This window comes from Corapipo altera, unplaced genomic scaffold (genome assembly GCF_003945725.1).
Source record: "Corapipo altera isolate COAL_440 unplaced genomic scaffold, ASM394572v1 118, whole genome shotgun sequence".
NCBI classification, from domain to species: Eukaryota; Metazoa; Chordata; class Aves; order Passeriformes; family Pipridae; genus Corapipo; species Corapipo altera.
In genome coordinates, this window is record NW_020884991.1 from 635,214 (window position 1) to 659,750 (window position 24,537).

At 38.8% G+C, this 24,537-nt stretch overlaps 1 protein-coding gene across 2 annotated transcripts in view; it reads left to right on the plus strand.

The window, feature by feature from the left end:
- Positions 1 to 24,537, plus strand: part of GMDS (GDP-mannose 4,6-dehydratase) — a 417,587-nt gene that overhangs the window by 391,558 nt on the left and 1,492 nt on the right. The window lies entirely within an intron of this gene.

Consider the following 24,537-nt stretch of genomic DNA (forward strand, 5'->3'; position numbering starts at 1 on the left):
GTTAATTGCTATTAGACAAGAGTCCACAGATAACTAACTGTATGTTGCAAGCTTTTATTTATTATTTATTTACAAATTACAATGGAAGGATCATTAAAAGAATTACTATGGGAAATTATTTTCTATCAACTCTCTGTACATTTGCAAATAATTAGTTGCATTTCAGCTCTGCCTAGGGACTTCTTGTAAAGAACAGTATTGAACTATTGTAACTTCAGGTCAATAATGTATCTTTTCTTGGTACCACTTGCTGTGTAGATAGTGTCTAGTTATCTCTTCCTGTCATGATGCTGTGGCTTTTTGGCTTATTGATACTCTACCAAGTATATGTATTTCACACACTCCAACAGCTTTGTATCACTGTAAAATACTTCATTAGCTAATGAAGACTGAAGTCAGGCAATTTATTTTCATTATATATGCAGCTGATGTTAAGTAAACCTAAAAAGTGAAACAGAAGTATGCTAAAACATGCTTGTATCATTCTATTACTTTGATTATATCTCAGTGCATGATTATACCTCATCTGACTCTGATACAGGGCATATTTCTTCTTTCGCTCATGTTAATGTACCTACTGGTTTGTGAGTTGTTTTGGTTTTTTTTAAAACCTAACAAGAAGTTATATCAATTTAAACCACTTTAAGGACTTCAAAAAGCCAATCTGTACCATGAAGTGTCCCTATATGTAATTTTGTTTCAGTGCTAGGGAAGGAAGTTGGTGCAACCATTCACTGCTAGCGCTCATAAAATTGCATATCGTGTAAGATCGGTGTACTACGTATCTGAAATATCTGAAAGTCCACCAAGCTTTGTATTTGAAATTAAGCCAGCATCCTGACCTGTTATAAACATGGTGTTCAGCTCTGGTTCTGTAGAGCACAATGTCTGACATACCTGGTTGTGTGAAGGTGACACAGCAAAATCCACAAGTCCTGTAGTCACTGACTTTGGACAAAAATGTCAACCTGCATCTCTTGGAAGTAAGCCATGTCAGCAAAACAAAGCTAGCTCATCACACTCTTAAAAGCCTAATTTAAAAATCACACTTAAACAGACATCTCAGTGTTTTCTCTTTTATTTGGTGTACTTATGCTGTTTGATGACACATTTATTCCCTCTCCATGACTGGTTGAGTCAGGACTTGCTGTATCAGATAACAGTGCTATTCACAGTGTTGGGGGCTTCATGCTATGTGCCTTTTGGAGTGTTTAGCAGTGACACCCATGATGAAATAGGAGTTTGCTTCCCAGATATCTGCAATATTCCAGTTGCAGAGTAAGTGTTCTCAGTAATGATTTCAGCAAACATAAGGCGCGGTCAGAGTTGTCTTTGCAGAAGAATGGGGAATGCAATCCTTAGTTTCTAGCATGTGAAATATGACTCTCTTAATCAAGGTGATCCACCATACACTATTTCAAATCTGACATAATTTAAATTCGTTCATCTGCTGTTTCTGATTACAGTGCTATTCAGAGTGTTTGGATTTCAACACAGTGAGATGGTTGCAGTTGAAAGGGAAGTATTTCTTTTTTACTTCGCATGAAGCAGTGGTCCCATGGATGTATTTCAGCCTACTAGAAAACAGGCATTATTTATCTGAAACAACCCAAGATAAAATACAGCCAGCTGGCATCTCATTTTTTTCAAGCACAGTATGTTTTAAAATGAATTGGCCAAATTCCTTCCCAGCGAAAGTTCATAGAAACCCATTGGTTTGATTCAGCAATTAGCCAAATACACACACTGTTATAGAAAAGGTTCATTTGGAATCAAACATGGAAAATTTTTGAGTTAGAATGATACCTGAAAATACTTGCTCAGTGGAATGAAGGCATTGGAATACTTGGCTAGATTCACCTTAGGGTTTATCCTAGTTCTTGTGTAAACTTCATGTGTAAGTTCTTGTGTAAACCGCAGATACCCACAGCACCATGCAACCAACACAGAACAGTGACCGCAGTCCGCTTTGCTTCAGTGAGTTGTTGGCAGATGACCCCCAAAATGGGACATGCTCACTGGGAAGATGAAAGGACTGTAAGGTGAGCAATGACCTAACATCTCCTGCCTTTCCTTCAGGAGGTGACACCGTTTTGAACATACATGAAACTTAGTAGGAATTAAAGCTGCAGAGATCAAAGTCCTTTTTCTACCAGCTTCCATCTGCTAATAATTCCTCTCTGAAAATAGGTTTCTTTAAAGGTCTGAGGTTTCTTTTTTTCCAGTTTGTATTCAAATGATGCAATGACAGGAGACACCCTAGGGTGTTACCACACTTTGAGAGGTGACTTCAAGGCCAGCAACACTCCCTGCATGCAACACTACCTTGCAGCATTGTCTCATACCATTGTTCTTTGTTGCTTAAATATTTGGAGAGGTCTGTCATGCTTTGTTATTGCATTTCAGCCTTTGGGAGAGCATGTAAGACAGATCCCTAGTGGAATACTTCAGCACTTGACACGACTTGAAAATTCTTCACCTGAGATTTGTCCAGACAAGGCATTTAGCAGGACATACCAAATGCCTCTCACACTTACAGTAATTTGTTCAATGGTAACCCCTATTATATACAATTTATTTTGATTCATTGTTGCTTCAAACTGCATTTTAGGAAGAATTACAAGGGTGAATTCATTAAATGAGATCCTAATTTTTAGACCAATATAAACCACTAGGAGCTCTGTTAAAGGCAGAACTGCCAAAAATCAAAAACAGGTTTCTATGGTTCTTGGCATAAGGGCAGCTGCTCAAGTTTGGTTCCCAGTAGTTATTTAGCACTTCCAGTATTTTTGTTGTTTCTGTTGCTGCATTAACTAATTGCCAAGATCTTGAGGAATTTTATTCCGTGGAGACAAATGCTGTATTATTTTTTCGAAGCATTGTTAAATCAGCAGGAGTTACTTGTATGCAATGCTAAAACAGTATTTGTAGTAATATGATATGTGTTTATTACTTAGTTAAAATTATGCCCATGGCCAAGCTAGGTCAAAATGATACTGTGATTCTTCAATTGCCAGTGAAAAAGTAATCATATGCTCCAATTTGTGTAAGCATTGTTCCCCATGTACACACTCACCCACTCAAAGGTCCTACTTACTTATTAAATGCTGCCTTCTCTTTGGCTGCCAGCAATGAAAAGTAGAAATGCCTCCGTATGTTAGTGTCCCTTTTAAACACTTACTTGGCAGAAGTATTTCTCATCGCCATTTGCAGGTGTTTGTAAGCATTATCCATCATAACGCACAAATACTGAAATAGTCTCTGTGACAGTCAAAGCACTCTTTCAGGTACAGGTCTTAACAAAACTGTAGTCAGTTGCAAAAATGTGGACTGACCTTTGGGCATCATGAATAAGAGCAAGCAAGCTATGAGGCAGAGAGTAGCAGCCATATGTTCATTATCTTTGACTTTAGAATGCTTGGCAGAGATGTGTCAAGTGTCTCATTCAGCTTTTCACTGCTGTGCAAACACGTGCTAAAATTTAAACTTGCCTCGTATAAAATTTAGAGAGAAAACAGCATTCTCCTAAAAGAGAACTGAAATCTCTGAGATTTGGCATAAGAATGGACTTTCAGGCTCAGAGTAACCCCTGAGTCATGCAGCAGATGGATCCAGTTAGCATCAATTAAAATATGGGAACATTGAGCTCGTTTGGCAGAGAGTTATTGTGGCAGGGGTGGGAAGAAGAGGGCCTTCAAGGAGAAAGTGTAGTACTAAACCCTACGGTATCTTGCAATACTGAAATGTACGTCTTGTTGTTGAAATTAACTCTCATGAAGAGATACTTTGAATATTGTACTAAGAGAAAGGTGCAGGATGGACTCTCCCCTGCTGCAAGCAGTATCAGGTAACATCCTGATCAGAAAAAAAAAAATACAAATTTCTTTTCCTTTGCTTGGGATTCATTGGAGAGTATCCAAACTTTTATAGTATCAACAAATAAAGACATAATCAGATAAATGGAGTTTAGTTCCTTAAAAGCATTGTAGAAAAATCTCCAAATCTGAATTTGATTATATGGCAAAAGGAATTTCTGTTTATAAAACAAAAGCTTCTGTCTTCCCACATGTGAGGACACTGCTTGCATACTGTAGAGAACTACTGGAATAAAAAAAATTAATAACCTTATTGAAGAAAAGGAGAGGTGGCTCATTTTTTTCTTTTTTTTTTTCCTGATAGGTGGTGCTTGCAATAGCAAAAGCATCTAAAACCATGTGCTTCCAGTGTGTCTTGATTTTGTAGGTATAGGACTGTTTTTCAGAGGTTAATTTCACAATGAAATATGAATTTTTAAATAGAAATATTTTTTAACTTCAAATAGCAATGTCTCCTCTGTAGGATGAAATAATAGTCCTCTTAGATAACTTGATTGTAGAAATGAAGTAGCAACACTTGCATGCATCTGGCTTACCTTCTGTCGATACAGGAAAAATATTCATTGTTTATTTCAAACTCCCAGTTTGTAGTTACACCCCTTAGTTTAAATATAGCAATTCGAAGAAGAAGAAGAAAAAAAAAAAAGGCTGAAGGAAGAATATTGCTTACTGTCTCTTTTCCATTCTGTAATTCAGTCCCTGCCTCATACCTGCCAGTGCATTTGTTTAAATACAGTAAATACTTTATTACATGTAGCATGATCTAGGTCTTGATGGGGCATTGTTTGCACACAACCAAGCAGGTGTTAAAGCTCCTTTCATAATCTTAATGGCACATGAGCATTTCTAGGACCTTCAATGAGAACATCTACTTTTCAACAGAGACATCCCATTTATTTTCTGAGTGCAGTCCCTTTTCCTGCCCATTTTGTCCTTATGCATGTAGAGCACAGCACTTTTCTCCATCACTTAATCTTTGTTTCTCTTCATCCATGCTGTTCCCCAATATCTGTAGGGTAAGATACCAAGGTAGCTATTTCTAGCTACACAGCACATGATTTAGAAGACATATAGGCACAGTTGGCTTTGTGGACAGATATCTTCCACTTAGAGACCCCTTAGGATCCAGCTGTATCTCTACGGGAACTGTTGCAAAAGAAAAATGCATTTGGTTAACTGGGCAAAACACAGTGGAATTTTGGTGCTCAGTTCAGGATGTATGAGTTCACTAGCCTCACGGAGGGACAGCTTGGATTCCCCATCAGCTGGGACAGAAATAATATTACAGATGCAGGTTAAACAGATCTCTGCTGCCGCTTGAAAAGAGGGTGAGATTTCAGGTGTAGGGCTGGTCAGACCACCATAAGTGCAGCGGAGGAGGCCTGGCCTGTACAATAAGAGACTTAATCGGTCTATACTGATGGTCCATTGAGAAGGTGGAAGCTTGATAAGGTCTATTGAGCTGGCAAAAACGCGTTCCTTTGCAACTCCCATACCCCAGGCTGGTACACTCATAATTTTCTGAAACAATTGTTGATTACACAAAATTTTCCACGTTTGGTCTTTCTCCAAAATGAAATTTCATTGTCAGGTTTTAGGAGAAGCCCTGCTGTTGCTGCTTGGGTGGGCACATGTAGGGAAGAAGAATCTTTTTAAAACATCTGAATTTTATCATGCAGTCAGAAAAAAAATGACTGAAGTCTGGTACTTGGAATGAATGAAAGTATTTGCTAATACCGAGCACAGCTGAGCTTTTGCAGGGCGGTATGAAATGTATATTGCTTTAACCCCTTTGGTTAAGGTCAAGAATGAAGTGACTCAATGTCCTGGCTGGTTACAGACATGCTGTTCCTCCACGAAGAACTGATTTGAATATTGAGCTGTGGTTCAGTGTTGTTGATTTCAACATGTGATGGATCAACCCCACAATTTAAGAGCAACCATAGCTGTCCAGAGAACTTGCAAGCCCTCCTGGCAGAGTTGTGCAAGACCAGAGGGTAGTTTGTTTTGTTTTGTTTAATGGGGTTGTAACCTTGCCAAGCAAAAAGGCAGACTGAACATCAGTAAGGACAACTTTTTTCCAGTTTTTATGCTCTGCTGAAATCACAACAATCTCCAAGAGCAGACCTCTAAGTTTTTGTAAAAATTGGTTTTGGTAACATGTCTCTTTGGGGTGTTGACTTACAAGCTTGCATTTCCACTACATACTCATAGATAAATCAGGAATTTTATTTGAGGCTTGCTCTGCAACCTTAGAAAAGTATTTTCACCTTTTTTCCTACCTCTAACAGGTCAAGAATTAGAAATGATCTGACACCAAATACTGTGTAAAGATAAGAAATTACTGTTGTTATTATAGAAATACAGAACTGTTTGATTACTACAAATACTGGCTTTATCATTACTATTATTGAATTAGTAGTTGTGGAAAAGATCTATAATGTAAGAGGAAATAGATGACTGAAAGGAATAATCTGTTTGACTAAAAAGAAAGAGAAAGGTATTAAGACAATTAAGAATCCTCTTTATGGTCCAGTCCAAGAAGAGTATTCAATGAAGTTATATTAGTCGTAACAAAGTGGTCTTCCTGGTAGCAAAATTGGAGGTATTCCTGCTATCATTCCTCCTTATTCTTATTATCTACTACCACATAAGTAGCAAAACAGAAATTCACTGAGTCAGTTTGTACCCAAAGCGAACATCAGCATCCTTCTTGAAAGCATTCCAGATGTAACCAGGGTCGTAAAACAAAACAGAAAGTTGATGGTTTTACTGTGATGCACGTTACAATCAAGCAGTTATCTGATGGATCATCTGCTTTTTATGATCCATGATGAGAAATATAGCTGTCATATGAGGAATAGATTTCTCATCATAAAACTTACCTCTGTAATTTCAGCACCTGAGTAAGTGCTGCCTCAGGTGCTGATTGTGCTAGTAAACACTGTCTGAAGAGTGATTTCCCCATCTGTTTCTCCTTCTTCCAACTAAATGCACAGTTTGGCAACAAGTGCGTTTCTGCAGTTCCCTTTGCTTCAGCAGCTGCTGCTATTAAAGATCTCATATGAGGAGGTTCCTGTTGGATAGCTGCTGATGCAGGAGTTCACCTGGGGAAAGAAAAGCCTTGTATGTAGGTCGGTATTTCTGTAGATAGCTGGTGAAGCAATCTCTCATGAGAGTGTTAACTCTCTTGTGGTGCCTCAAGTCACTGCTGCCACTGGAAGGGGCTGAATTCATGTATGTCAGCTCAGGTTACCAGTGTAATAGGTGAGAGAAAAGCTCCTAGTTTATGTAGGTTTTGTATCTCTGCTTTGGTTAGGCACTTAACTTGACATTTGGGTTAGGTGTCTAAAATTAGAGCTCTCAGACCTCTCATGCCATATTTATATACAGCATTTTCTTAATGGGAGAAAACAAGATACACATTGAGGACATAAATCAAAACATCCAGAAAGTTACAACGGTTTCACCACTATCCATGAGACTTCTGGTATAAATCACATGGATGTTAACAGTGAGGAAACCTCTTCATCTAATGTGATGATTGAACCACAGGAACAAATTTTCCTCTCAGATTTGTGTTGTGGACCCCCTATGTTAGGGAGAGGTTATATGTTTCAGTGTGCTGACAGACACTATTACATACTGTGCTTTATTCACCCCTGTTCTGCTGGCCTCCAATAGCCCTTTGCACCTCTGAGTCTCTCTGCCTTTGGCACTTTTGCTGGTGAGACTCCCAGCTGGGGGTGTGGTTTAGCTAAAATGGGTGCTTTTCACCAGAAGAATAAATTATTCCTATACTACTGTCTGAAAAGGGTGGATCTGGAGCCAATTTAGTGAGCATAAGTTACAATTCACTTTGGAAGTAATAACTTATGCTTTGAGCTTCCTTAGATGTATAGCCAAGGAGCTGTCTGGCTGCATGTGTTTTTACACATCTTTCAGCTAAATTAGAAATCCAAGTGCAAAACCTAATTTGTGGAGATATCTTGGAGATTTTTGACCTTCCCAGAAATACTTTAAGGCCACAAACCAGTCAGAGGGTCTCCTAGTTTCATCTACCCTTTGTTTTTGGGGTTTTTTTTGCCACATATGACACATTGCTAAATAGTGAATGGAGTTTATTATATCTTGATTAATGAATCTGAGTATAATTTGTCCCAGTCCTGGCAAGCAAACTCTGCTAGAAAGCTGATTAGTGAAGAGAGCCAAATTAACTGAACACCCTCTCCAAAGATGTGACCAAAGACTGAAGTATATTCATACATGTCAAAGGTAGAAAAGCCTTAGGAAAGCAGAAGATGGGGATTTCACTGGGCTGAGAAATAGGAGGACAAGGGGTGGAACCTTTAAGGAGATGGGGAGGAAGGTAATGGTGAAAAAGGAAAAAAGCATAGTAGAAAAACATCAAATGGAAGATAAAAATAACCATGAATTGGAGATATCAAGAATGTCCAATGATACTTGGTCCAAGAAGGAACCAAGCTGGGTATTCATCCTATGTTATCTGTTGATGCTGAGAAAAAAGAACTTAAACCAAACCCTGAAGTCAAGAAGAGAATCAGCTGTTGAGTTTAGTGGTCTTTACATCAAGTTAGTGGAAAAAGGACTAAATCAAGCAGAGATACAAAGCGCAATACTGGCAGATGGGGACAGTTCCTTTCTTCCTACTGTCAAATTTATGAGTTTAGCCTGGTGGGATACTACCAGCAGTAATGATGAACATTACCAAGTTTGGCTGTATTTAGCCCACTCGGTCACTTTTTGGCCAGGCTCCTGATGATTTCATTGGGAAATTGCATGAGAATGTGCAAGTCCCTCCTCCCCAGAAATGGCAATTCCCCCAAAAAATATTCTGTTAGATAGCTATTACTGAATTGCTGGCATACTTGTTGTATACTAGTTAGCACCTCTGATGAGGTCAGTTTAAAAGTTCCAGTCTTGAATACAGAAAGTAAAGCACTTACGGTTTGGGGGAAGAAGAGCTTTATTTCAGAAAGGTGCTGAAATTTGTATGAAAATACATAACTTGAGGCACACACATGAGCAAAATTACCCAATGAGAACAAGAACCATCTCTAAATGTTCTTTTAATATGTGGGCTTTAATGTGTTAAACATTATGTATGTTGCTACACTTATTTTTCTTCTTATGTAGACAGGCACGAGTCTTCCCTACATTGTACTTTATCTAATTCTTACCCATGCAAAACACAGACCAAGTAGGAGTAAATCTAGTTGGTTGCACCTTTTAGTTAAATATATGAATAACGATTCTGGATGTAAAGCAGCTGAAAACAGTGCTGTTCTTACCTAACATTTGCATGTCTGCTATCATGAAGGATCACACATTTTACACAGTTCCTACACAATAAGAATTGCAGATGACAAATGTCCCGTTACTCATGTAGCTGGTCATTTTTGTATGCAATTACCAGAATTGCATGCTCAGTTCCAGTAACCATGTGCACGAAAATAGGCTGCAACAACCTGCTTAGGGTTGTTAATAGCATGGTCCGAAGTCCCAATCTTTATTGTTTTGTTGGTTTATGCTGGTTTTGTAAGGGAACTGAGCTAGGAATTAGCTTGGTTGTTGACTATTCAAGCAAAAGGAGGCATACATCTGCATGTACTGCTGGGGCCACAGGACTGCAGAATTTCTGCATTGGCCTGCATATGGTTTAAATACAGAGCTGATGGGCCAGAAGAGAAATACTGCACCAGGTAACCAGCTGTAGTGCATGGTTTAAATAAGGAACAAACAGCTTCCGAAATTTTGCGTTTAAAATACATACATCTCTAACTATCAGTGTCATAGTGAGGCATAACTCTTTGCCATAAGCAATTCAGAGTCAGGCTGCAGTAGTTCAGGAATACTTAATTGGCATTTCTCTTTGTTGCATATCACTGTTCTCATCAGTTCTAATATGTGTTTTTTTCCCACCTCTACAAACTTCTTTGCCTTAAAGGACTCATGAAGGAAATAATTGAAAAGTACATAGAGGAAAACTGTCTGAGCAGAAGGGGCAGAAATCCAACGTGCTGTAGGGAGGTGCCCCAAACACTCTTTTGGATGATTATTAATTTTTTTCTTACTATTATTTTATGACACTGTTTATGTTTAATTACTCATGTTTTCCTAACCTGTCTGACAGGCATAATTTGAAGAGCAATAGTAATGATCAAGCTGTGGAAGTGCCAGCTGCTGCCTACGTGCTCAAGCAAGCATAGAGCAGGCAGTGTCAGGAGACAGTACTGTCTCTCGATTAGATCTGAACTTCTTTTTTTTCACATGGATGAAAATGATCCTGATTGTTATTATTTAAATATAAACTATGCCAAAAGATGCTATGAAAAATCAGAGTGCTCTCAGTTCACTGCCTGTATGGAACAGTAAGTTCATGGGACTTTACTCCAGTATATGCTGTTAAAATGCAAACTGGTTTAGTTTTAAACAATACAATTTGTCTATTTGGGTCTTTTTAGTGTAAACTGCCAGACATCCCACCCATCTAGGTTACTATGATTTTTTTTTTAATATTAGTAAACAATTTCAGTCTTTATACTTTCAAATCAAACCTCAAGACCACAGAAGTTACCTGTTCTGCCATATACTGCATGCTAGTGCATTGTGAAGCTCATTTAGAAGAGGTAGTATTATTTTGGTTTGGTTTTTTCTCATTGCTAAAGATTTTGGCTGTTTCATGCTTCAGTTGTGTGCTACTGTTGGGTAGCATTGCTGAACAGGTAGTAATACATCATCAGAATGTAAAGTCCTTTTATACTTTTCTTATAGCAAGTGGAGATTTAATTATTATTTTGCGGATACCTTGGCAAAAGTTTAGAAAGTGTTGAACAGCTTTTGTGATAAGTTTGAATGCTTTTGTATTTCCTTTTTTTTTTTTTAATGCATGGGGTGGTGCACTTCTAAAAAGTTCTGATGAAGTCTGATGCCCTTTGGAGTAAAGATGAAATCATAGGAAAAAGGAAGGATTCTCCTGTAGGCTGCAGTATCAATGCACTGCAAGGTCCTTTCTTGCAACTGGTACAGTAAACGCTTACCTGAATGACAGGGAAGTGAAATAAATAGCTGTTGTTATGTTTTGCCAACCTCTGCAGTCCTGTAATTAATACTGTATTATCCTTTTTTGTTTTGTTTTGTTTTCATGAAGCAGAAAGTTCTGGTGTCCTGTGGTTACACACATCTTAGCCTTTTGACATATTAATATTTTGCTCTGACCTCTTACATTTAGAAAAAAATCTCTGTAAAGATGAAAATTAGGTCTTTAGAGAACAAAAGACAACCCAATAAACTCATGAGTTCTGTTACTCTCAAGTCGATCATAGGAGCCTGGAAAGGAAAAGTTGAACAAGCAATGATAATTTTTTAGTATCGCTGGAATGAGTATCTGATTTTTGTCTGAACGAAGCTATAAAAGTAAATCTAGGGCAGAAATAGAAGTGAAAGTTTAAACAAATGAGAAATGCATGTTAAATAAGTCACCTGCTGCACCTAACCACTTGTCCTTGGAGCAATTTGCTGCTGGTGGGCTGCTGACTACAAATCAATGGTGCAGACTCACTCAGGTCAAATTGTGCCAGATGCACTGTGACGTGAAGGCTTTGGCTGTTTTATCTGTAGTAAGCTATACATCAGAGAGAAGTGGTGAGATACAGCCTGGGTTCTCTTCTTGCTCCTCCCTCTCATTCCAAGGCATTGTTCAAGTCCCTAAATCATCCTGCCTCCTAGCTTTATAAAATGAGGATGACAGTGCTTTCTTCCCATTGTAATGTCATTACTGTTGCTTAATTATATAAAATCTGTATTTTCTCTCTCTGTTGCTTAATTATATAAAATCTGTATTTTCTCTCTAGTGCTCCTTCATTGTCATTGTAGTGCTGCTGTGAAGCAGTTCTGTTTTGACTAAGTGGTATTACATCTAGTTGAAGTCTTGCTCAGGTTACAAGTGGAATGAAACTGCCAAGATGTTTATCTAGCTTTCTTCAGCTGCTTTTTCAATTCTCAGTAGATATACATAAGTTCTGTAATTCATGGCCTTATATGTTCATATGTATTGCCATTACAATGGAATACATCAAAGAAGATAAACCAAGACATAAGGTTTCATTGGTGACCCACAATGGAAAAGAGATGCGAGCTGTCAGTGAGTTCTAACTGTATATTCCATGAGGTGATATTTGAATTTGATAAATTTTCAGAGAAGGGGCTGCCATTTCTGTGTTTGTGCAATGTATAATGGGACCTTTACCTGGCATGTCTGCCCTGCCGAAACGTGAATGAAAAATAGGATTACTTGTCTGAGGAACAGTTCTGTCTTTCATATTGAAACTTGGCAATAAATGGTTCCCGTGTGAGTGGTCTCAAGAGACACTTTCCTCATAAAGGAATGAAGTGATTGATTAGGCATCTCACATTTTAAACATTATACAGGTGAAAGCATTGAAATATTCTGAGCCCATACCTACTGCTGTGTATGCCTGAATAGTTTGCTTGCTTTTTAATTGTGGAACTAAAGAAATTTTGGCAAGTAGGGCAGGACCACAAGAAAATGCTAACCGTTTTCCTTCTGTAACGCTTTTTCATATTTGACTGCTGCAGGGTGAAAAATAATAAAGAATTTTTTTGGTAACAGATCCAAAATTCCTTTCTTGTTTAATTGAAAGTGTTTAAGAGAAGAAGGTCATTGAGAGGACAGATTTCAGGAAGTGGTATTTGCATTTGGTGATGCTTTGGAAAGAAACAGAGCATACTATCCACACTTTTAAAGTATATGTGGTGAATGCACTGCCAAATCTGTGGAATTTTATAGGGAACTACTGTGAATAGTAATAGCAGTCAATGAATCTGCTTTTTACCTCTACTGAAACTGGCACTGTGAGCTTTAGGAGATCTTATTGCTTTTTTGAAACTTATTTCAACACAGTTTCAAAACTGTCAGCAAATTTCTGCTGTGCTACCAGTAATATGAATTGTCTCCCAGAACCCTGCAATATTCTACACAAAATTCTGAGTGAAGAGGAAGCTGGCACTGGTATGCAATGGGCTACCACTAGAAAAGAAAAAGAACCAAATCTATGAGGATACATAGAGAATACCTCGGGGCAAAAAAACAGAAAAAATATTCAAACGAAAAGAACACTGCAGTAGAAATGAGAACAAAATCTCAGTACAAGATGACATATTTTAAGGATGAAGGAGAGATGGGAAAGTAAGGCCAGATTTAAGATGATGTTTGTGAGCAGGACATTGATTCTCAAAAGATAAATGGGACAAGCTTGAATGAAAGAGAAAGACTGGGAGACACATCAAATTAGGAAAGAAAAATGTCTTAAAATAAAAAAAAAGATAAATGGGATTTTACAGAAAAATAAATTTACCAAAACATGGGAAAGATTTATACAACAAAGAAAATGAGAAAAATTCAATACCAAGGGAAGAGTGGAAGAAAACAAAATACTGATCTTTAAAAGAAAATAAAATAGTTGTATTCATTTTTTTGATTTCTTGGAATATTTTATGGTGGGTTTTGTGGTCTGCTCTGAGAGAAAGTGAAAGATGTAATAGGAAAAACTATGATTTTTTTTTTTTCCCCAGACTTGCCTGTGCAGGAAATGTAATAGGAAGTTATTTTTATTAACCAAGATCACAGAACATGCAACAACAAACTACCAAGAATGGTGTGGAAAATCCGGTTATTTTTCTAGTCAGACCAGAAGAACCTGTGGCCATTGACCAGCAGGAGCCTAAGGGTCAGATTATTAAGCAGTGAAGTGGATGGCTACTGAAATCTGTGTGTCTTTAAATACACACCAACAAACTTAAATTACAGCAAAAAGAAATCTTGAACACCATGTAGCTGATTTGTAGCCATTCATGAATTGCTTTGTGGTCTGTTTTGTCTACCTAATCAACAAACAGAAGACTTGTTTGATCTCATTTGCAAATGTGAAACCAATTGATTTTACGGCAATATGCATCTTGCTCAGCAGAATTTTTCCGTCAAGACAGTCAGGTTACACTGGTCACCAAAAACCGATGAGCCAGAACAGTGAGAGCTTTGGATAGACAGACAGGGGTTTTGGCAGAGTGTTTTGGAGTTTGTCAGGAGGAATGCATAGCCATGATGCTGAGTGTGCTGGGAGGACTTCATCCTTTCAAAAGCTAGGACAAGCTGTGGTAGTACTCAGCCCACATCCCTAGCACACTTGTAAGGGACCATGAGACGAGGAAGTGGGGAGCACAATGCCTTTATTTGCAGCAATCAAGCGTGTGTTTCATCTGTAAAGCAGATATGTGGCTGTCTACTTTGTCTGGACTTACCAGTGAACAGTGTTTTATCTTGGCAGGATTGGTTGAACACACATACAGAGTAGAAACATGTTTGTTTATGGGCAGGAAATGCATAAGCTTTTTAATGGCTAAAGTGTGAGTTTGAAGCATTAAATATGACCTGCTTTGTTGTATGCCAGTACCTGCAAAGGGTTATTCTTTGTAGTGTCCTACTTGGACTCAAACACTAAAGCTTTCATCAAAGCAAATCTGATTATTTTGCACATGGTTTTCCTGAAAGGATGTTATGATTTTCTAGATGTTTGGTGGCTGGTGATAAATTAGGCTTTTATGATGTCATGTGAAAGGCCACTGCTTGGACTTCCTTCTCTATCAAGCATGCTGGAGAATACATTTGGGACATATTCAGCATCAGAAATTATCCTACCTTGTTTTATTTTAACCCTTTTGTGGACTCTTGCTTGTTTTGTAACTGTATTCGGTTAAAGACAGTTTCGCTTTTGCAGACAGAAGGCACAGGGTATCACGTCCTGAGTCCTCTCCATATGGGGACTTGGAATTTTTTTTTCCCTCGGTTCTTGAGCACCCTTTAAACCTCTCACAGCTTAAATTCTCTCCAGATATTTTGCCTTGAAAAGGGTTTTCAAATCAGATGGGGGTTTTATTGAGAAATTGGAATGCAGTGACGGGTGGGAGATGAGGAGATGCGTTCCATAAATTAGGTTGGGTTTATGACCGTTTAAAGGGAGGCTGCTTCTAAAAAAAAAGCCAGCAGTAAAAACAGTATGTAACTTTGTCCAGAGAAGTGGCAGCTCCCCTCTTCATCCTTCGTACTGCAATGAGGGAGTATTTTACAACTGCTTTTCAAACAATGAGAAATGACTAAACATCCTCTATGCCAACTCTTATGTACTAGTTAATCCATAGCGGGAAGGAAGACGGAAGAGAGAAATATCCATCTCCTCTCTGTCCTTTTCCCCCCAGTCTTACACATGTTTCAGAGGGACAGAGGTTCATATATCAACATAGCAAGTAAAGAAAGGAGTATCATCTCTCCTGCCCAATCTCAGTCACAGTCAAACCTTCAGAGTGGTGAAGTGAGCACTGAGCACAAGGCAAAGACAGCAAATGCTGTTACAGGTGGGTTAGAACTTTTCAATGACATGCTCTTTAGATGAAAAATTACATTTTGAGTAAATTAATATTTTTACTAAGTCAAATATAACAGCAGACCCTTGAAAAAAATTAATGTCGTTTTGGTGTTAGCAAATGCCATGATTTTTTCAGAAATCTGAATATCCATGGGCTAGCAAAATCACCACAAACAATGCATCCTGTACAAGAAAAAGAATTCATTCTAATGAAGTAGTAATATCCTGCATTCATAGATCTACATTAATTAAATTGCTGCTTAATGCTCTAAAAGTACATAGATAAATATCTATAGAGTACAAGATCACTGTCCTTTGATCACTGTTTTGTTGGTTATCACTTGGTATTTGACTAGCAATGATAAAAAAATCTGTTTACATTTCCAATATATTGTCATAAATGAAGTACTTTTTAGTGGAAGAAGAGAAGAAACTAAGTAGGCTTGCATCATGGACTGCTGGGGTTATCAGTTTTCCTACTCATCTTGGCATGTCAACCAGTGAAGACAGCTAACCCTAGGGTCCATATTCCATTTCCAATGAGAAATACATTCGTTACTGAACAATAAACCCAGCTGAAATCAAACAGCTTCACAAAGTGATTTTCTGATCTTTGCAGAAAATGTGAAGAGTGATAAGAAAACTAATCAGAGTGGATTAAAAAAAAAGAGAGAGAATTACATGTAATAACTTTTAAAAGTACCATGCCCTTGCCTAAATAATACATAATGTGTGCAGCAATAAAACCATGTCTGATGAGGATATTATTATCTTACTTTCACCCACAAAATAGTTGCCAGAGTGGAGAATAGGTGAAGCAAGAAGAAAACACTGAACAGTGAACAAAAGCAGGACTGGAAGATACCAGTGGAAAGAGAAGAAATCTGTTTTTTTCCTGTACTATGGCTGATCTCCACTCGTATGAAAGAGATTAATCTCTGATAGAGTCTTGGTTTTTAGTGATGTGAATGTGACACATTTGGCCAGGGAGCCTGAAGAAACATGCTCACGTACAACCTCCCCAAAACCTCTGCTGTAAAAGTAAAATTCACAAGTGCTTCTAACCCATGTCGTGCAAAATCTGTGTTATTCAAACACCTCTTTATGCCCAGGTTAGCGTGAAGCACGCAAGGGTCAGCTCACACATCAGCAGCCAGGCTACAGAGCAGTGGCAGTCAATGGAAGTGATACCACCTGTAACCAGCATTTGCAAAGAGCAATTCTATTTTGTTAAAAGAGTTGGAAAAGTTCAGTTTGGTTCATAATAACACAGAGTATATAATTAATTGCTTGCATTTGAGCAAACATACTAAAGATTGTTAGCTGTGATGTATGTGTTCAGATGACTTTGTATCCCATATCAGAAAGAGTTTGTGCTGGAGCAACTCCAGAGGAGGGCTGGAAAGATAACCCAAAGGACCACATCTCCTGTGAAGACAGGCTGAGAGAGTTAAATTGTTTAGCTTGGAGAAGAGCAGGCTCTGGGGAGACATTAGAACAACCTTCCAGTACCTAAAGAAGACCCACAAAAGAGATGGAGGGGGACTTTTACAAGAGCATATAGTGATAGGACAAAGGAGAACAGGTTTAAACTGAAAGAGGGCTTAGATCAGATACTAGGAAGAAACTCTTGTCTGCAAGGATAGTGAGGCACTGGAACAGGTTGTCCAGAGAAGCTGTGGATGCCTCCTCCCTGGAAGTGTTCAAGGCCAGGTTAGACGGAGCTTGAAGCAAGCTGGTCTAATGGAAGGTGTTCCTGCCCATGGCAGAGGGCTTGGAACCAGATGATCTTTAATCTTCCTTCCAACCCAAACCATTCCATGATTCTGTGATTGTCACCAGCTCTGCTACGTGAACTATCGTAATTATGGCCTGTATGTGGCAAATAGAGGAACTTTCTTCCAGAAGTTCCCTGCTTTTTCAGCAGAGGCATTCCTTCGAACTAGAAATAGTCTTTCTGTTCAGACGCCTCTGGCATTTTGCAGAGCCATGAGCTGAGGTTACAACTGCACTTGGATCCAAGCTGGGGAACATCTTCCAGGTCTTCCCAAGAGTGCAAAATTGGGCCTCAGGGCAAACTATGAGAGAGGGAAGCACCCTCCTCACTGCAGCCAGCTGTGGTAATTTTGCTGTTTGTTTCCCTCTGCTGTGGAGGAAACACTCTTCAGACTGCCTCATGCGTGGCAACCTGAAAAGCAGCCATGGTCCAACTTGCAACAGGATGCCCTGGTACAGAGCTATGCCAATCCCCATGCAGGATGGCTCCTGATGAGTGAGCTCAACCCTGGATCCAAAATGAGTTCAGCACTGGTTTCAGAGATATCGGGCTGTAATTCAGGAGGAATTTTATCTGTCTCGAGGGTCGCCAGTGGCCAAGACGTTTTCTCAGGCTTCGCTTGGCAAATGGACAGACCTGAGTAATGCTTGGCCCTGTGAGGGGCTCTTGGGCCTGCAGCTCGGCTAGTGCTCACAGCAGGGCCAAGGGTTGCACATCTCTACTCCCAGGGACCCGCGGCATGCAGCCTCGCCTCGGTTAATGGGGCATCAAAGCGATTACTGTCCAACGACAAGCCCCCCGAGGCACCTGGGGCCAGCTCCCCCTGCTCCACCGTTTTATCTGTGGTGTTGTAGGGGCTGCCAGGACCGGCGCTGAGTGAGCCCATTTCCCCAGAGCGGAGCATTGTTCTCGGCCTCCGGCCGCCGCGTGGCCCCACTGATGGACAATACCAGCCGTCCCCGACTTCCTGAGCAGACCAGACAGCTTGCTGTTTTCTGCGAGTCTCTTATCACCCCCTGTCATTGAAAGAGAGGTCTGGCTTCAGCTTCGGTTTGGGCTGATAGGCAGCAGCGAAATGGAAAAGGCGCAGGGGAGGGAAGGAAAGAGGAGGAGGAGGAGAGAGAGGAGCTCCATTACTGTTATCACCCTAATGTTTATTGCTGCTTCGAGATCATTTGCCTTAACCCTTTGGAAGCTGGTCAAATTAAAGATTATCAGACTGATAAGATAAAGCCACTATTCTAACGCCCCTGGTTCCTGGTGAAAAAAAGAAGGATGTGCTCAGGTCTTATTGACTATGCGGTTTGTGTTGATGCCTTATTGTTGGAGTATAGTGGGGTCCCGAGATAAGACTTTGCCCTAAAAATGCCCAGCATTCACAGCCTGCCAAGGTCCATCAGATGCACAGGGACTGAGCACCGTGCAGAATCAGTCCTTTCCTCAAGTCATTCTTTCCCCTCCCCTTCCCCCTCAACATGGTTTTAGTAAAGATTAAACTTTCTGAATAAGGAGGTTATTTGCATAGGAAAACATGTTAGGGGAAAAGAAACATTATGGCTCTTATTTTCAATGGCATTTAGTTATATGCGAGTTTCAGCCTATTGGTTGCTTTTGCCTTTTCCTGTGGTTCTTTGCGAACAATACTGTCTTTCTCCAAAAGACTGCTGACCCAAGAGTGGAAAGCAGTCTGTTCATGCTGCATTAAAACAAATTTAGATCAGGAACCAAATTCACTGGCATTCTTCTATTCCCTTGGTATCCTAACTGCTCTACAACTTTGCTTTTCTAAGAATAGTGGAAAGAAAAAATGAAAACTGAGGAACAACACATTTTGGCTCATCTTAAATTCCTAAAGATGTTTACTGCGTTCCTTGTTAGGCTTGGGCTTCGCTCTTGGTTATGTTTGATTTTCAGTCTCCTCATATTTACTATGGAGATAGGAATCACTTTATAATTACACTGGGGTTTTCGCTGTTACTATAGATATTATAGCAAACACTACTCTTTGCAAAGAAGTCAAACCAGTGCTCTCTCTGCCTCATGTCTCTCCAGAAGTACTCGTAGAGCAGCACACAGGAGACACAGTGCTTATTACTGTGACTCCTTCTGGGGTTTGATCCAAGCTTAGCTGAACTATGCACTGAATTTTGCACCAGCAAGGTGCATGTTTACAGGCTATACAGCTCTGCTTAATGAAATCTTACTGTTTTACTTAATAGAGTGCACAGGGAATAGCTTGGAAGAAGTCACAGTAACTGTTCTCCAACATTGCATCTGGGTTAAAACATGATGTCCCTGGGCCTGGTGGCAAATGTGACAGAACACTAGGGAATGGGGGTAAGGTTGATGGTGAAAGAACTGCCTAGTGAGCAATGCATGCAGCCACCAGAGTATGTGCAACACTTGGACAACAAGTGTTCTCCAAGCAATAAGCTGCAGCAGATGCCCATATATACTGTGACATTACTACTGATGTTACTACTGAGATATGCTACTTGAACCCTCATAAAAAATACTATGAAAAATGCTCCAAAAAGGGCACAAAAGGGGAGACTGTTCCATAAGACAAACTTTGATATATACATAACCGCGATAAAACTTTTTAACAGGGCCTGTTGTGATAGGACACAAGGTAATAGGGCAATAGTTTTAAACTAAAAGAAAGTAGATTTCGACAACATATAAGAAAGAAACTTTTTATGATGAGAGTGGTGAAACCCTGAAAGAGATTGCCGAGAGACGGAGAAGATGCCCTATCCCTGGAAACACTTGAGGTCAGGTTGGATAGGGATCTGAGCAACTGATCTAGTTGAAGACGTTCCTGCTCAGTGCAAGAGGGTTGGACTGAGCATTAGATGAGTGTAAAGTTTAAAGGTCCCTTCCAACCCCAACCATTCTATAATTCAATGATAATGATGAAAATGCAAAACTGCAAGCTATCACTGTCTAATTTATTGATTTTTTCTTTTAATGGGATGAGTTAAAGCTGAAAGGTGACGGTTTTAAGAAGGAAATAAGGAAACTAAAACACAAGTGGGGCTTACAGGAAATTATGGTCCCTAGACTTTTAAAATCCTTTCTGACAAAACTTCTTGAGCAAAAAAGTGCAAGACTAAACACGCAAGCCAGAGCCTCCACCAAGCTGGGTCTGTGCTCTTTGCTTATGGGAGCTCTGATGTAAAAAATCACCTTCCAGGCGGTTGTGCTGATTGTAAATGTAACCCTGGCTGCTTTTCAGATGCAGTAAAACTGTTATGTGCTTAGATCAAGTTTGTTTATTTTTAAAGGTAAAGCCTTGTCTCTGCTAAAACAAGTGGAACTGGGCACAGTTCCATTGCAGGTGTTTTACTGAGGACTTGATCTCAGTTTTATTCTAGTGTAAGAGAAAGCAAAAGCTGGCACTGAGTGCTGACTTCAGTGAAGGCACATTTGAGAGGGAATCAGCTGAGCTGTACTAATAAAGGATGCCTTGGCCTTCTTTCAGGCCATACTATTTCCTTTTTCTCACATTGTCTTGAGGTTTTAAATTTTCAGTCAAAGTTAATTGAATGAGACAGTGATACATTGCACAGTGAAACCAGATCAATCACTGCACGAGACATAATAGGAGTTGCAATGACACTCAGAACAAGAGCTTGGGAAATGTGATATTTACATTAAAATATTTTACATTTTTGTCTCATGATTTTAAAATGATTTACCACATTGTGTAACAAATTTCTCTCTGCTTATCTGTATGTATTTTTGTGTGTGCATTTGGACAATAAAATTGAATAATCATAAAAGCAAATTTAGTAATAATGGGGTATTTTCTACATAGTTACACAGCCTCGCTGACAGAAAATGTAAAATGGAAAAACTTGCACAATATAAACTTGTTCTGTTCACTGAGAGACAGTCATATGACAGTGAGCTACAGAGAAAGACATAGGAGAATTTACTCTCAGGTGGCAACAGAGAATTTGAGTGCTGTCTTCCATCTTCCTTCCCTTTAAATATTTACCTGGATGTTGTTTCTGACTCTTAGCTTGCAGGTAAAACTTGTCATTACTATTCACGTATGTTAACTATTTGCATGGAAAATAAGGGCTTGTTCCTCACAAAATGGATAACTAAAAGCAAAGAATGTTACATTCATGATATGAGTACTGTAAAAACAACAGAAAACCTTAACCAGTGTTTTGAGGTTGCAGACTCAGCTCAGTATCTAAATCCTCAGAGTTTTCATGGAGTCAAAGGGTTGGGTTTTCCTGTCAGTATGTAAAGCACAATGCCACAGAACAAGTTATCCTGCAGGAATACAAAACATGAAGTGGTGTCATTTCATCAGGTGCTTTTCCATCAGGAACTGGAATATGGGGTAGTTTATATTCAGTAGCAGCTGTTTTTCAAGAACCACCCCCCACCCCCCCACCATCCCACCAAACCAGCCCCTTCCTCCCCCAAAAAATTCAGATTTTCCCCCGTGGAACTTCACCTCTTCTTTCTTTGCTTTCTGATTTGGTTGCACCTCCAGAAAGTGATGCCCTGGCACTGAAAAATCAATACACTTTAATGATCAACATACTGAAGGTTTTTTTGAGTGATGTCATTTTTGTGGATTTTTTCCTTTTGGGAACCTGACAGATGCATCTCTGGTTTCAGTGAAAGACTTATATAATATAAACAAGTAGTCATTGCGTTCCAAGAGAAGCTTTTTTAATATTTTTATTTTATTGTAATTACCTTATTGTTTTCATATTATGAGCTACTTGTAGAAAAATACAGGAAACATGACTGCAATACAATCCTTTAATCAGGAATAGCTTTGTTCCAGTCATCACTTCCATTCCGTGTTGAAACTTTGGCTAATAAGAATACAATCAAACCTCGAATTTAGGTGTAATATGGTGTTAATAGTATGGTTTAATTTGATCTCTGTACCTGGTAACTTCTGTAAGTGAACCTATTTAAAAGTGCCTGAGAGATATTTTATGCTATTTTCAAGTAAACAAAGTTTAGCATTTCTCAAAAGTACACAAACTTCTTCAAGAGAGCCATTTTTAATCTTTTAACCCAAGTCAGCTGGGGAATTCGTATTATCATATATATTAAATCTTTATTTTTCTCTTTTTCTTTTTCTCAGATTATGCCCTAATACCCTTAATGCATCACTGTTAAAGCATCTGAAAGTTTAAAGGAAAAATGTATTTTTTATACCTACATGGATTTAATACACTAGTTGTTTGTGTGATCTCTGTGTATAATCCAGCACTGCAAATACCTTTACAGATTTGCAACCTCCCTCCACCCTTATTTTGGTCTATTCAGCAGATAAGTGTTTATGGCTTTGAATGAAGGGCTGGAATTAGGTAAAGCATTTTTTTAGACAAACTGTTTTAACAAAAAACATTTGTCCAAGAAAGTTAAAAGACTGCTCCCAAGCTGTTCAAAAGCAGAATGCAGCTACATATAGCAGACCATGACAATTCATTCTATGCTTCACAGTCCATTGTTTTTTTTTAATAGGAAACCAGTATCCTAGATAAGGCTCGATTGCAAAGAATGTATTCAATATGAAAATTGTGGATGTAAAAGTTTTACTTACATAACATTCATAAAAATTAAAATCTAAGTTTTGCAATATGGCTTTTATGACTTAAAACTAGGTGGTATTAAAACACTTCACTTCTAGCTAATGGCTTGAATTAGGACCAAATAAAAAAGCAATTGTTTTTATACTGAAATTAGTATTTTAAGAAGGATTTCCTTGTTTCCAGACACATATATATATACACACACACGTATGTAAATTAAACTGAACTCCAGATAAAAGGCATACCTCCATGAGCACATTAGAGTCTGATCCAAATTTTATCAAAGTTAGTAGGCGTCTTTCCCATTTCAAACCAGATTTTGTAATCCATATTCACACGACCCTCCAGGGGATCCCTCAAGTTGATGCGGTTTTGCATGACTTGGCCTCAAATGTCTGCTGCAGTTTCAAAAAGCCCATTATAGGGCTGCAGTAGGAAATCATTTAGTCTAATTTAAGGAAATCATGGTATTTTTTATTTTCATATCATTTTGTTCGGATCCATCTGTTTACTCTTTTCTAAGGGTGAGCTGAAATGTTTTTTAGCCTGAAAGACTGAACTAGTAAAAATGCTGCCTGGAATAAGTCTGGGCAGACGTGTTTGTTCCACATCCCCTTCTTCAGTGCAGTATTTCCTTTGGTGGATTTCCTCTGCTCCTGGAAGCAAGCTGTCTAGCTTTTTGGAGCAAAATTATGAAGAAGAATTTCCTACATTTTACTGCACAGGATGAGGTGATTTTGGAACTTAACATGACCTGAACCACATATGCACAAAAGAGAGCATCTGAAAAATGTAACGTGCAGCAGTACAAGTTAAAAAATCTAGTCAGAAAATGCTCCTTAGCTCCACTGCTGGTCAGAGGGTAGAAAAGGGAGGAGAAAGGCAAACCATACATTTTTCTGGAAAGCTTGCTGTGTTACCACCATGAAGTCAAAATGCAAGAGGAGAATTCAGCCTTAGCGTTGTTGTTCTCTAACAAAGCTGGGTCTGTCTGGTTTTCCTTAAACCTAGACAGATATGATTTTAGTATTAATTGCTACAGAAAAACACAGCTTGTGAGGAAAAAGAATATATTTTATTAAATGAACACATACAGTTCGAAAAAGCTAACTGTTTAAACACATTATTTGAAATTTAAAGAAAGATGCAGTTAGTTTTTGTATTCAATTAGAAATGCAGTCAAAGGAGGTTTTGCCTTTGCTTAATTTTGTTACATTATTTTTGATGAGTGGTTGTGGGATTGTTTTGGTGTGGTAGCACTTTTAAGGATACTTGAACAGTAAGGTGAACATGACCAAAGTCTCGGTTTCTATAATGCTTTCAAGATAATTTCTTTTAATTTATGAGATATTTAGACTTCTATTTGCATGTGGATGCTCAAAATACTATAGAAGAAAATTAGTAGACATTCAAAAGCTGGACATTTACTACTATTGCATATGGTTACCCATATCCATTACAGTCTTTCAGCATCATCTGTCTGTGATCACGTTTTTATTTGAAAGAGACTAGTTGTCATGTTTGCTCTGTGATTTACATTATTTAAACAAATGGGGGAAAAAAGAATTTGAATCAGCTCATTCACTAGCATGACTAAGACGTACAACGTCATCTTACAAAATGTTCACCATTATACGGCCATAAGGCTGGAGTTCAAGCCCTGTGCACACACAAAAAACAGAGTAACTGTTTCAGTCTGAAATAACCTGGTGAAAGCATGCTGCCTCCTGGTGAATTAATAGGCATATGAGCTTCCACTAAAATTGCATCTCAAAGAGAAATATTTTGTCTTCGGAAGAGTCCAGCCCTGGCCATGCTTGGCTCATAGAGAAGTACGAGCAACGGGG